Below are 15,268 nucleotides of genomic sequence, written 5' to 3'. Positions count from 1 at the left end.
AATGTCAGCCATTATTTTATCATCATTATTAGTGTTGTGATTATGCGGACCTTCCGTCTCTCACTCCAGCTGCTCACAATAGACTCCTAAGTACGCTTCCTATCTTTCATCTCTCCTTTCCACTCCATCCTACACAGAGCCGCCAGAACGACAAACTACAGCGACTATTTGGTCGCATTATTCTGCTGCTAAAAAATGCCCACCAGCTCCCTACTTCCTACAGATCAAATCCAAACACCCTGCATACTAAAGCCCTTTCCACCTATCCAGCACAAACGACCACTCCTGCATCCTCTCTGGTCATCTCCCCTCTGTTCCCACCTCCTTATCTCATCCCAAGTCTAGCTATCCACCACGCCTTGCTCACCTGCAAGCCTTTGCTCCAATTATGCCCTCTATGGGGGGCACCTCTCCCCAATGAAAACCCCTAACTCTTCGAGGCTCCTCTCCGAAGCCTATTCTGACCCTCACACGGCCTCCTTTGCTGACAGATGCAACCTGTGGCTTATATGCTCTCATCACTTCACAAGTCCAGTGTGGGAAGGTGTCTCCAAGTGTGGTCCTAGGACCAGCAGCATCTCCACCCCCATGAGAACTGTTTAAAATGCAAATTTTCAGCCCAGCCCCCAGACCTCCTGAATCGGGAAGTCTGGGAGTGGGGCCCAGGAATCTGTTTTAACCATCAGGTCGAGACACTACCACACTCTCATTTGGGGGGACACTGATGAGGGAAGGACACCTCTTCATTAGTGGTGGTGCTGGGTACAAGGAAGTGAGGAGCTTGATCAAATCACCTGGGTAGCTTCAAAAAAAAAAAAAAATACAGCTGTCCCAGGCTGACATGCAGAGATTCTGATTTAATTGATCTGGGAAGGAACCTATGCATCCAAGGTTTGTTTTCTCTCCCCAACATTTTATTAGGGATATTTTCAAACATACCAGGCCGTTAAAAGATTGCAGTCAACACTTGTATACCAACCACCTGGATTCTATCATCAACATTTTGCTCTATTTCCTTTATTACATATCTATCTATCATCCCTTTACCCATGCATTCATCCATTTTATTTTTTGATGCATTTCAAAGTAGGTTGCAGACATCATACGCATCACACAAACGTGAGTGATTTAAAAGCCCTCCAGGTGGTTATACTGTGCAGCCAGGGCTGCTCAGATCCCAGCTGGGAAACTGACAGCTTCCAAGCCTCAGCTCCTGCTGTGCAGTGGGGATGATGATGGTAATGTGCCTGCCCTGCCTCCCCATCCCATCGTTCCAAGGATTGAATGAGATCACACTTGAGAAAGCCCTTCATGAAGGACTAGAGGATGCACAGGAAGCAATCCCTGACTCCAGGCGGGAGAGGCTAATGTCCAGAGCTCGCATAGGGTTGCTGAATAAAATCGGAATCACAGAGAGATGACAATTTGTTAGCACAAGTATATCCCAAATATTTATGAGACATACTTGCCCTAAAATATTATTCATTGCTTATAGGAAATTCAAATTTAACTAACATCCTATATTTTTATTTGCCAAGTCTGGCAATCCTAGAACTGAGCCCTGTCCTGTGGAGGTGGCAGGGAAGAGACAGGGCTGGGCAACAGAGACAACTGTTCTGCCCAGCCAACCTTGAATGTTTCTCAGATTTAAATGTTAATCTCATCCAAAAACACCCTCATGGAAACATCCAAAATAATGTTTGATTAAATATCTAGGCACTGCAGTCCAGCCAAGTGGACACAAAAAATTAACCACTACAGTCAGCAAGTCTCAAACATTTAAGGTCCAAAAGTTGTCACTTGGGAGAACCAATTAAAATGCAGGGTTCTAGGCTCCCCAGAGATCCAAATGCATGAGGTCTGGCATAGTGCCCAGGAGCCAGCGGTCTTGCCACCACTCCACATGTTTCTAATTCAGGGGCTCCATGGACCCACTTTGAGAAGTTCTGCAGTTGGTGCTCAATAAATATTTGCTGACCAAAGAAATGCTGGAGGTAAGAGTTTGAGCAGGAAGGCATCCTGGCCAGGGTCAGGTCAATCCTGTAAGACTGTGTCCTGGGGGTTCTGGTGCAGGTGGAGTGATGGCAGATGGGAACCAGCCTGCAGCCTGGCCCCCAGCCAGCTTGGGATCCACAGCTGAATCTGCAGACAGACACAGGAAACAGAGCTGCAGGTGAAGGGCAAGACTTGTGCCTATACCAGCCTTGGCATGAACCCAAAGGCAGCCCCCTGAGCCAGCCACACCCCCCACCCCATGGCATCCCTGTCTAGCCCATGTGAGTTGGTGGGCTGGACGTGCTTGGCCTCTCACATGCTGATGAGATCATGGCTCAGGAATCCATGTGCAGTCGGTTGCCCCTGAAAAGAACCGCTCACTCAGCTGGGGAAGTGAGCAGCTGAATGCGCTCAGGCGGGCAGGCGGGCGGGCTGGGGAGGCGGGTGTGGGGCTGCAGGGACCAGCACAGCATCCCAAATACCTGCGGAAAAGAAGAAAATCGATCCTGGGCAGTAGAAGCCCATTATGACAAAGCTTGTTTTTTAATGGACTCCCATAGACTATGGGTCAAAGTTATGTCCCCAAACACCTAACAGCTGCGTAGGTAACTGCCTGAGAGCAGAGGGGGTTGGGCTGAAGAGCACCAAGGTGCTGGTCAGGCCTATCTTCCAGCACCAGCTTTTGAACCATCTCTGCATGACATGAGGTCAGGGTCAGGGCCTCAGCCAGGCAGCCCAGGTGAGAGTCCTGCCAAGCCTTCAAGGGGAGAGAGGCCGGGATGGAGGGCTCTGCGTCAGAAGACATTATCCTCAGCACCCTGCCTGATGCGGAGCGTGAAGGTGCTCAATAGATGTATGTGCTGCTCAGAAGGGCAAAGGGGGTGGGCAAAGTAAGGAGAGGAGGCTGGTGGCAGGTCCTTCTCCCAGGTCCCCTGGACATCGCTACTCTTGTCTTGTGCCTTTCTGTCCCTCCTGTGTGACCTCAAACACCACCTTGTTCCCTTCGCCCCCATCCTCCTCTCCAGGTCCTGCCTGGTCTGCTTCAGCCTGCCTAGGCTAAATCACACAGCAGCTGGAAGGGGCTTCAGAGAGGGGGACATGAGATGTGAAAAGCACCTTAAAAGAGCAGATGAAGGACTAGGCTCAACGGCCCAGAAAATATACAATGGGACAAAATAGGCTGGGATTCGGGGGCGAGAACCCAAATCCTCAGGCCTCACGGGGCAAACCCTAGATGGGATGAGCAGAGACATCCATTGCTCTAATGACAAAGTAGAACAAGGTGAACATGAAAGGCGGAAAGGCCCAGAAGGAGAAAAGTCAGAACCACAACGATGAAGCAGACGCTCCAGGCAGCGGTGCTGAGGCTCACCCGATGTGGGGCGCAGAGGCAGCCATGTATCCCAGGATCCTGACTGCCCATCATGCCTGCCATCCATGAATGTTTCCATGCCCGCCTTGCGCCTATTTCTATATTTAGCGTAGGCTGCCTCTGGGGGTTACAAGTTCCACATAAGTTCACTACCTGCTGTGTAATAGCACCGCCTTTCATTTGTGCTAAAACTGCCTCTTGCCTGCTTCCAGGCCTGTGCGCCTCTCTTGTTTTGATTTCAGGGATTTGGGGATCAAATCTACATATCACCCAGACCAGTCTCAACAGGGACAGTGAGATTCACAAGTAGTACATCCCCCTCAGGTTTCCTTGCCGTCCTGGAATCCTGGAAGATTTCCCCCCTCGCCCCAGAAAGACCTTCCCTTTAAGAAGGAAGTACAGGCCGCGCATACGGTTCTCAGATGCTAGACCAGATACCATGTTTTTCTAAGACCCTCATAATGCCTGACCACCCAGCTGGTCTTTTTGGTCAAACCAGTACATGGAGCCAAAGTCTTCAGGGGAATATTTCCAACAGCTCCTTAAGTTTGCTGGGTTATATCGGTGTTCCTCACTCCCAATTGTGACTGACTATACTTATTTTCCCTAAACGTGTGGCCTTTCAAATCCAGAGTAAAGTGCAGCTAACACTTTTTGGGACCACACACTACAGCTGATCTGACATTTCATTACTGGATGTTTTTGATGTCATTCTCATTTTCTACTGGACTTTGCTATTGACATTCCACCATCCAAAAAGGCTTATTTCCCCTTCATTACCTTCTTAAACCAGTCTCTGACTCATGACACAAACCACATCCCTGTTCCAGGATGATTTATTGTGGTGTGGAACTAAAGGCCCAAGGAAGCTCTCCCTCTTCCTGGGTGTGTGGAACTCTGGACAGGGCAGAGGTGACTGTAATCCTCTCTTCCTGGAGAACTTCAAGACCAGGGTGAAGGCCCATCATTCTGGCCTGCAATGTTCTTCCCAGAGGCAAAGCTATGGCCCTGATTATTGTCAGTATTTTTATTGAGGTGCAGTATTTGTAACACAAAATCGACTATTTTCATGACCTTCAAGTACAGAGTCAGTGGCATTAAATACATCCACATCGTTGTGCTACTGTCTCCCCATCCATCTCTAGAACATTTCATTTTCCCCAGTTGTATCCACTGAACAAAAACTCCCAATCCCCGCTCCCCCAGCTCCTGGGAACCAGGAGCGTTCCATTTCTGTCTCTCTGGATTTGACTTCTCTAGGCACTCATATAAATGGAATCAAACAGTATTTGTCCTTTTGTGACTGCCTTATCACTTAGCATAATGTTTTCAAGATTCGTCCATGTTATAGCATGTGCCACCAAATTTTTTTAAGGCATGTTATCACCAGGTAGCACTTTGGGGGACATGGTGGAGATGGAATGGGTGCTGTTACTGGAGTGCCACTCATAAATGTGGACCTGCCGCTCACACTCGTGTCTTGCAGGCTGCCATGTGTAAGTTCACGTGAACTTGCACATCCTCCACATGACCTCCATGTGGCCCAGGTGGCTGCCTGCCTTGCCTTTAGGGGCAGTTCTCAGATGTCCCTGTGCATAAGACAGAGCAGATTCCAATGCAAGTCCCAGGTCCCTCAGGATGCAGTCAGGCAGGGTGCCATAGGTGATGTTGAGGCAGGGGCGGGGGCACCCTTTGGAAAGCATGCACTCCCAGGGGCTGCTTATGTGCAGCACAGGAAAGACTGCCCAGTCGTGCCTCATGTATAACCAAACTGCATCTGACAACTTCCTGGGAAAACCACCAGGTGACAGGGGGAAATAAAGTCATCCCATCCCTGAGGGCACACCTGGACTCTGAGAGTCAGATCTAACTTCCCACACCTTTTTCAGAGGACTTCCCCATTCTTCTCTACTCAGCTAACCCCTGGACAGCATATGTCACAGGCACTAGGGGCTCTGTAAGAAGTTCCTGGAGGCCTCTGAGAAGAACAAGACGAGAACACCAAGTCCGTCACACAGGTGGAGCTTGACGTGTGCCACCAGGGTGCACACAGGCCACTGGTGTTCTGAGTAAAGAGGGAACACTTCAGGAACAAGCAAGAAGGCTCCTTGGAGGATGTGGCACTACAGAGTGCTGTCCACAGACAGGAGAAGCCACAGGATTACATTCCAGAAACAGAGGCAAGAAAGCAATATGTGAGTCTGGGAGTTTGCCAGGATCCAGTGTGACAGGGACAGATGGAGAGACTCCAAGTCAGAAGCCTGGGTACGATTCCAAGAGCTTCACATCAGCCACGTGAGCACAGCAGGTCCCCAGTCCCCAGGCTGTTCCTCACATCAGGAGCACCGCTGGAGTGATGGAATGGTGGCTGGGGCTGTCCTGTAAGGGCCTTGTGTGCACTTCATTCAGGGAGAAGCTGGGAGCCACCTGATGCTTTAGAGCAAAGACCTGCACTCTTTGTCTTTTAGCCACAGGGTTGGGGGCCTGTATCTCTCAACTCCTTGCCCCTCCCATGATAAGCAGCTGGTTGACCTGGCATCTCCCATCCCTTCTACCCTGCCCACTTGGGGAATCCCTCCAGTGAGTGCAGAGTCCCTGGAAAAGGGTTTCCTCTGGCTCCTGGGAGAACTAACAACCCCCTCCCAGCACCCGTTCACTAAATCAGGAAATGTGAACCCTAAATAATTTATAAACATGTTAAATAAGCCTTGATCCCTGGGGAGCTCACTGTTAATACTTCCCTCATTTAACATCAGCCTGAGCCAGACATCATTAGGAAGGGAAATCTCCTTCTCTTTCTTTTAAAAATCATGTCGTTTAAATGGTTTGGGATTATTTGCTGCTTTGAATCATTCCTGCCGCTGCTCCCTCCCATTACGGGGGTAATTAAGAATTGACTATGGTTGGCAAAAAGCATTCAACAGCCAACTTTTTATTTGGTTTTTTAAGTGCCCCAGCCCTCCCCGTCCCCAGCCCAGCCTTTCCTTTCTTGTCCCTGCAGCCTTGCAGCCCAGGTCCCCAGAGCCCCCAACCCTCAGGTCTGCTGCCTGTAAACACACTTGAGGCCCCATGGAAACCACACACTGAATGGAGAGAAAGCAAGGAGGCCATTCACTCTCCTCTTATTCCACTGCCCCATTTCCTCCAGGCACCTTGCCTGGTGTCCCTCGGCCCAAGGCCAGAGTGTGTTTGTTCGGCTGCCCTGGTCACCCGGGAATGGGGTGGGCTCAGATCCCAGGCCTGTCCACCAGCCGGTCATTCTCTCTTTCGAGAATCATTCTCTCTGACCAGGCAGGATTAAAGGGTTCAGGAGCAAGAGCGTGCCTCTGGTCGCAGAAGGAGGGGTTGCAGGCACCAGGCAGACCTGGCTGGCCAGTCAGGGCTGCTGAAGGATGAAGTGACCACTGGTCTCCACTCCCCCTGCCCTGACCACAGACGCCTCGGCTGCACAGCCAGGCTCATTCTTTGAGGGCAGCCCCTGAGGTGATCTTTAAGGGGACCCCTTTATCTCCCTGCCTCCAACCAGAACCACATCTAAGTCATCTCAAGGATATGGTTATTTCCTTTTGTTTTTTTTCTTTATGTCTCCATGTCACTGATTTCTAGTATTCTAAAATCCTAGAAAGTCTTTTTACAGTCTAACTTAAATCTTTTCTGCTGCAGGTTCAATGCACTGTGGGTTGTTCTGAGCTCAGGAAACTGAAGCCCCACCTCCTCCATATAATAATAATTCATCAGGAAAAAAACAGCAAAGGACTATAAAGGCACACAAGGAAATCAAGCAAGCTTTGAGGGGGTTGAGATACGAGCACAGAGAAACTTCTTGAAATGGATGCCAGAGTTCTCTTTCTTTCTTTTTTTTTTTTCTTTTTAGTTCCAAGGATTGAACTCAGGGGCACTCAGCCACCGAGCCACATCTCCAGCCCTATTTTGTATTTTATTTAGAGACAGGGTCTCAATGAGTTGCTTAACATCTCACTTTTGCTGAGGCTGGTTTTGAACTTGAGATCCTCCTGCTTCAGCCTCCAGAGCCACTGGGATTATAGGCGTGCACCACCACACCCAGCTCAGAGTTCTCTTTCTTGATCTAGGAGCAGGTGAAATGAGCCTAAACTTATTAGCCCATCATTAAAACATCTATCTACTTTGGGGGGGGGCTTCCTATATTTGTTTCGCAATAACTCACAACTTAAAAATTATAAGAAAACATAAATCAGAGTGTTAAAACCAGGCAGGTGTATTATCATCCAGAACCTGCTCCCTCTAGAGCAATTCTTTGGAAAGAACAACTGCAACTCCTTTAGCTCAAAACCCCCGCACTGCTTAGTAAATCTTGTGACCCTTGTGTCAAGGGAAACTTTCAGCCCCGGCACTGCTGGAGCATGTGAAAGGACAGAGCTGGGGCTTTTGTGAGCTTCTAGAACAGGTTGTATGGCTGGGCTCTGCTGGTTTGCTAATAAATATCTGCAGAGAGATGGAATTCACCCTGAGATTGCCTTTCGTGGTTAACCTAGTAGTGGGGTGGGGATGGGGCCTATGGGCCTTACCTTCCCCTAAAGATTGGAGTCTACCAATGTTTACCAAAGAGATCCTTGGAGTCAGGAAGGCCCTGTTAGCCAAGGTCAGCTCAGTCTGGCACCTAGTAACTGCTCAATAAACGCTACCTCTTATGATTCTCTCCAATACTACTACTGTGAAGGTGGAGGGGAAAGTAACAGGGAAAGAGGAGGGAGAGAGAGGTGGGAGGGCAGGTTATCTCCGGTTTGGCTTTGATTGGAAATTAATTCAGTCTCATAATGGGTACTGTGTGCCGAGCACCAAAAAAGCAGAAAGCAAGGCTGAGAGACCTCCTTCACCCTCCTCAGCTCCTATGGAGAGTTTGTCCATAATTCTGCAGCCAACCTTCCTTCTCCTCCTTCACTCTCTCCTGCAGGTAGCCTTATAGGCTCCTTCATATGGGGCCATCTCTTAGGGGTAGAAGCTGCAGACATGGTCCAAAGACCCAGGCTGGACCCTCCCCTGTCTGTCCAACCTCTCCACCCCACAGCTAAAGAGAAGCCTGCAAAGTGCTTGGAGGCCAGGAGGGGAGAGCTCATTGTTAGAAGAGAGTCTGGGCTCGCCTCTAAGCACCTTCCTGGTTGTCACTTGTCAATCTGGGGCTGCAACCCATCCATGTCCCTTGGCATCTATCTGCAGTCTTCGATTTGGGCCCTCATCTTTGAGTCTTTGTACTCTCCCCTCTGACACTTTTGGGTTTCTCTGCTCCAACAGAACCCACAGTGGAATTCTGGGCACATCACAAATGTTTTTCTTTAAGAATAATGACAAAGGAAGCTACAGAGGAGGAGAAGAGAAAGTAGATTTTATTCTAAATTTGTCTGACACAGGATTCCCCAGGGACAGGACTGAAAATGTGAAGGTCCAGGAAAAACACATAAAGGAAAAAAATAATTTCCCCCTGTTTGGTCCCAAAGATATCTTTGAAATACATAATTTAAAATAAATTTCTAGATTCTAAAACTTTTTGGAACGAATAAAGTGTTTAGGATAGGGTGTTTTTATGCTTCCAAACCGTTTCTAAAAATTATGCCCAAGATTTTAAGTTAGACAAGCTACATCAATCTTTTTGTCCGCATTTAAGGATGCACCTTGTTTGACATTCCTTTCTAAATGACCTACAGAAAAATCAATTGTTCTGGGAATCCAAGTACATTTCCACTTATAAGTACAGAGGAAAGTAAAATGGATTACTTTAATGAAAAATGGGAAATTTTTTGTCCTCAGCAATTGAAGTTGATGTGAGAGTGCTGGATCTGGAATTGGAGGACGATCTGTGGAGAGGTAAGAGGGGAAGGACTTGACAGATCTCCCCCAAACATCTGACGGCTCAATACTGCAGACGGCTGTTCCAGCCTACAGAAAGCGAGGGGTCTCCCAAGCAAACATGGAGTCCACACCACTGTATGGTTCCAATCTGCCCCCTCCATCTCCCACTCATGAGAAAGACATGGAGCCATATTTGGAAAAACATGATACAAATCAAGGGATAAATTAACATGTGAAAAGAGAGAGGAACTTGCCTCAATTTAGGCAAATTTTCAGTTTCTATGACTAGGAAGATGATAAAAATGAAGTGTTAGAAGAATCAAAAATGACTCAAGGTGAGGGCTGAGAGAATGAGCCTGATTAGATAAAGTTCTAGGGAGCAAATTGTGTTCAATGAGATTTAAAGGTTTCCCTTTCCTTTCTTTCCACAATTCACTTTCTGACAATAAGTGCTTTTCTGTTCTCACCAACACTGAGTCCGGAAAACATAATACTGTCTTTTGTCTTACTCTAAGTGTACTGTAGATGGATTCTTCTGTTCAAGACTTTTCCTACTTCTTAAAAACTGTCAGAAGAGAGGGGGTTCCAGGTGCTTTTATAATGGGAAGCTTGGAATTATTAGCAGAATTAACTGTATCATGCAATTTGACATACCCAAGTATAATTTTAAAATTTTTAAAAATTGTATAACTTTTCAAATCAATTATATACCACCATTTTGATGTTGCGAAACACAGGGACAAGAGAGTTTATGAAAATCCCCCAACCAAAGTCTTTCATTTTCCTCCTAATATTTGAAAAAAATAAATGCTTTCTTTTCCCTGTGCTTCTCAAACTTCAGAGAATGTTTTAACCCACATAGGGCAGAAAAGGCAGGATGGGGCACTGGGAGATGAGGCAGGCTCCCAAGGCATGCGTGGGAGCGTTGGGGTATAGGTGTGTGTTGTGTATTGGCCGCCCCTACTATCCTGCATGGCAAATGGCGGGTAGAAGGAACACACACACACACACACACACACACACACACACACACTAGAGGGAGCATCTACTCAGTCAGGGAAAACTCTACTGAGGTTTACCCTATAGCCCTGCATTCACTCCACCCTCTTGAAAAGAGGTTTGAAATTCTTTCCCAAACTTTGCTGCACTGTCCGTGAGAATGGGGTTGTTCCTGCATAAAACATGAGTTTGGGAGGGCAGTGAGCTAGCAGGCCAGGCCTGGGGAGCTGGGTGGGTGGGGGCCATGGGCAAGGAGAAGAGTGAGGTGGGGGAAGGGCAGGGAGGCTGTTTTCTCAGGCTGCATTTCTTGCGGGCTCCTTGGAGACGGGAGAAAGGCCGGGAGAGGTCTCAGTTGGGGCCAGGCCCTCACAGAACCAGAGGAAAACGAGATGCGGAACCGGCCCCATAGAGCCTGATGAACTGGGGTTTGAGGACCTCCAGGAAACAGATGCCAGCCATCTACACAGAAGGTGGGGGAGGGGTTGAGGAGAAGGGGGAAAGTGTGGAAGGAGACAGCAGGAGTAGAGAGGAAGCCCTATCAAACACGGAAGACCGCAGCCCTGTCCCTCCTCCTGGATGTGGGTTCACAGAGGGCAGAGACAAAGGTTCTGTTTCTTTTGGTGTCTTCACAGAACCCAGCCAGTGCTGGTTTTATGTGCTGTGTGTGAATGGCTGCAGGTGGCCAGACAGGATTTTAGCCTGTTATCAGCACCCCGGTGAGTAGGATTTAGGGGTCTGCAAGAGGTCTTCTCCCTGCAAACGGGTTATTAGTATTGCTTGAATTAACTCAGCGATGGGCTAAATGCCAGCAGCGGGAGAGAGATGTTAGGGCATTCTGCTCCTCTGGGGATGGAGGCGGCATGAAAATCACTGGGCCCTCTCACCAGAGGCTCTGAAAGGGCAGAAGTGTTTATGCTGCTGGGGGAGCCGCAGCATGCGGAGAGTCGGCAGCAATTCTCAGGCTGTCCATCGGTCGTGGTGTGCACAGGATGCCCTGAATTGCATGGCCACCTCTGCAGCCTCCTCCGGAAAGGAGCTGGAAGTAGAGAGCCGCTGAAATTAAGAGGGAAGTGAACAACTTTGACTCCTTTCTGGGGAAAGCCAGGGGATAAATGGTGGGTTTTGTTTTGGTGGGTTTATGTGAGTGTGTGTGTGTGTGTGTGTGTGTGTGCGCGCGCGTGCGCACACATGTGATTTTGAGCACTGAATGACACACTCAAAACAACTGGCAACACTTCAGAATATTATTACTAGATTTTTGCAAGTCACCAGTTGCTGCAAGCTGGAAAATGATGAGATGGGCCATAGAAGTGCAACTGGAAAGGAGCCCCACAGTTATTCCAGAGCGGTGATCCTCAAAACCAGGCTGCTTCCATGTTACCCAGAGGACAAGTAGTAACCCTGGTTGCTGGGCCCCAACCCCAGACTGATACTGCTTGTTGGCAGATCTCACTATGAGAAAGACTGTTGTAGAAAACTTCTCATTTTCTACATGAGGAAACTGAGGCAATGGCTTTAATGGCATAGTTAGGTCCCAGCAGTCACCTTCCCTGGAAGAGGGGAAGCTATGCCACTCAATTCTAGCATGAAGCCCTTATGTGGGGGTGAGGCTGAGGGGAGAGAACAACCCCAGACAGTTAAAGTCAAGCAACCTCTTGTGCCCTTGCATCAAGCAGGCCCCACAGAAGCACCGGCCACCTAGACCTCACTGGAGGATCCCAAGGAAAAATGAAGAGAAAGCAATCAGTCTCAAAGCTGGGAAGGTAGACAGTTGCAGGAAGAGGAAGGGAGCAAACAGATTATGAAAAGCAATTAACGCAGAGCTGAGAACCAAGAGCACTGGGCAACCTCTTGCCAGCAGTGCCTGCTGGGGGGCAGAGATTAACAAGCCCCTTTAGGACTTGGCAGTTTGGAGTAGCCTGCTGCTTCCAGCTGTGACTGAGCCCACATCTGTTAACTCCTGAAGGCCTTGGGGTGGGACCTGGAAAGCTCTGCTGGGAGAGGAGACACAAAACCAATTCATCTCTGTCTGGTCTGGGCTCCCACGGCCCGGCCACAGGAGGGCCACAGCATCTCAATCACGCCCCATCCTTCTTGAGACTGTGAGCTCCCAGAAGCTGGAGATGGAATTATCCACACAGGGCTGGTTAGTACATGGTACAAGTTGGATAAAGAAAGAATGCAGAACGAAGGCAGCCCTCCTGCTCCCCAGGAAGCAGGTTCTGCTGTCAGTACCCTTCAAGAGAAGTCATCCCTGCCTAAGCTTTCAGCCTAGCTCCCCCTGGTTGGGGAAGGCCAGCAGGCTCCTGTAACTAACTAGTACAGAATGGGCAGGAGTCCCTCTGCTCCAAAATGCCCTCTCCCAACTCTCTCCCTGCTCCACTCGAGAAAAAAAAAAAACAAATCCTTTTACATCAGAACAGCACATGTTCTGAGAGAGTCCACACCCATACTACTGGGACTAGGTTTGGGACCCCAGACCCTATCAGAGGCTCCTTTGACCCACCTTGCTGCCCCTAAGTCCCATCTAGTTTCAGATGGGAAGCTCAAAGCCCTCACTGTTTCCCAGCAGCCATGCAGAGACTGCCTGCCAGGGCCAGAGTGGGCTGTGAGTTGGGGTCTACTGTTGATGTTGATGTGGCTGCAGAAGCAGCGTCCTGCCTTGGAACCTTCCCCTGTGAGCCGACCCTGGACTGGCCCACCAGAGTCCCGGGTGGGCTTCCTAGTTCTATACCTGATCTCCTGGACACATGCTGTACCCCCTGGAGGAGTCCATGGGGAACTCTGGAGGATCTCTCAATCCCTATTCCACCCTGGACAGGTCTCATGCCAGTCCCAGAAGTTACACATCAGCCCAAAATAGAACACACAGAGTAGGCAGAACCCAGCTCTGCCCTGGGTCATGAATCTGCAAATCTCAGAGTATTCCTACCCTAGAGGTTGGAAAGCTGCAAACCATAGAGCCATTCATTACCCCAAAGTTGCCTATCTGGTGAGATTTCTCTCCATATCCATCAAGGTTTTCAGAGAAAGAGAAGCAGGGCAGGGTCTTCCAAATAGATACATGCTGGGGAAAATAAGATTCCGTGTGGTTAGGCAGAGGCCATGCAGACCCAGGGCCCTAAGGACAGTATGTGGTAGCTTATGGGGGCAGCTAGATCCCAGGCAGAGGGATCTGCCACCTCCCAGTCCCTCCTCTTTAGATGCTGTTTGTTTAGAGATTGTAAAGGTACCTGCCAGAATCAGGCATCATTAGGAGATAAAATCTGTTGCAAATTGATCACACAAGGCATTTCCAAGCCCTGAAGGCTGATTAGGAGATGATTTGCTAGTTCGAGGCACCTGAAGCACCTCTCAGCTCCATCCCACAAATCAGAATTTGGCCATAATTTTTCTGTAATGTGGGACTTCCTGTAAGTCCCTCTTCTGTGTTTGGGGTTGGAAAAAAATCGCCTTCCAGCTCTGAAGACAAGTTTTAGCAAGGTAGACGAGAGACATGGTGAAAAGAGGGCCATCGGCCTACCCAGGAGAGGAAAGGAAACTCCTGAGCTATCTTCTCTACCTGTTCCCCAAACTCACTGTCAGGTAAAAGAAGGACTCAAGGGCTTCACAGTGGGCGTATGGTGCGGCCTCCCTGGAACACTATAGGGCTTGAAATGTTTCCTCCACACAGTCTTCCTGGACTGAGAAAAAGCAAGACCATCGTGGCCACACAGGGATTCTGGTAAACAGGAGACTCCCCTTGCTCACGCTCCCTCTCTCAGAAGAATAAGATTTAAGTGAAGCAAGGCACAGAATCCTCTTATTGGTGCCTAACAGGATGTCTGTCTCACTCAACAGGGCCTACCTCCATATCATTCACACAGTACCAGATCCAGGACGCTGTAAGAAAGTGCCCGCATAGGACGTGCGCATGCAAGAGCACCCTCATGCCTGCTCTGAATGCTGAACCCATCCTGGCATTGAGGCCACTTTGGCTCTGCGAAAATGTCAGGAGAGAACGGTGGCACCCTGCTGTGCAGATTTTCTTTCCTTAGACTTCAAGTACATAGATGGGGGACTCCAACCAGCACCTTGAGCCTCACCACATTTTCCCTGGGAAGTCTGGAGGCTGGTGGTGACAGGAGGACACTAAGTGACTCTCTGGCCTAGAATGGGTGGGATTATGAGTGAAATCACATAAGCATAGAGCCCCAGAGTCTGAACTCCCAACCCACAGACAGCTGGGCTTGACCCATCCCTGCTAGACCTCGGGTCACAAACAGCAGCAGGGTTAACCTAAACCAGCAGTTCTCAACCAGGGGTGATTCTGCCTCCGAGGGTTACTCTGAAACATCTGGAGGTATTTTTGATTGTCAAAATGAGGTAGAGGTCAGAGATACCGCTAAATATCCTATAAGAAACAGGATGGTCCACTACTATGCAGTCCGAATTATAGTGCTGCTGTGGAGAAGCCCCGCCCTGCACACCGCTGCAGCCTCCACTTCATGATTCCTGAACTGCAGGACCAGAATTAGCAAGTGAGTCCGAATCAGCCCTCCAGCCCTGCCTTGTATTTCAGGTAGGCCATGAAGGATGAGAATGTATTGGGGTGGAGGTGGGGGTGCTGTATATTGTTGCTCCCTGTCAACAACCCTCTCAAAAGTTGGCGTATCTCTCAGTAGGACCTCAGAGGTTTCTTGTCCAAATACACTCATGATATGAAACTTACAGAGATATAAGTGAAGATTGTGCAACCATGAAGGGGAGAAAACATGATCACAGATGCATGTGGAAAGCTAGGAAGACAGGGATGCCCGTGAGAGGGAAAGAGGCAGTGGAGGCCCACCTAGGAGGAAAGGAACCCCAACTTCACTCAGCAGGTCGCGACCTCGTACACCTCCATATGCCCAATCTGAAAACAACCATAACCACCAAGGACAGCGTGTACATGTGTAGGTAGGGGACAGGGCTATCACTGGTCTCGAGACCTGCAGCTCCCCAACCTCATCTTGTCTCATTTTGTAAATATTTGAGGTGGACATGCCACTGTTTGCAAAAGAGGTAGTTTTGTTGTTTTGTTTTGTTGCAGTGATG

At 49.0% G+C, this 15,268-nt stretch overlaps 1 protein-coding gene across 5 annotated transcripts in view; it reads right to left on the bottom strand.

Annotated features, from left to right (window-relative positions):
* Positions 1-15,268, bottom strand: part of Sema5b (semaphorin 5B) — a 116,757-nt gene that overhangs the window by 65,216 nt on the left and 36,273 nt on the right. The window lies entirely within an intron of this gene.

The sequence above is a fragment of the Sciurus carolinensis genome, chromosome 9 (genome assembly GCF_902686445.1).
Source record: "Sciurus carolinensis chromosome 9, mSciCar1.2, whole genome shotgun sequence".
Lineage (NCBI taxonomy): Eukaryota > Metazoa > Chordata > Mammalia > Rodentia > Sciuridae > Sciurus > Sciurus carolinensis.
The sequence above is the reverse complement of the archived record's forward strand: the minus strand, read 5'-3'. Positions and strand labels throughout refer to the sequence as shown.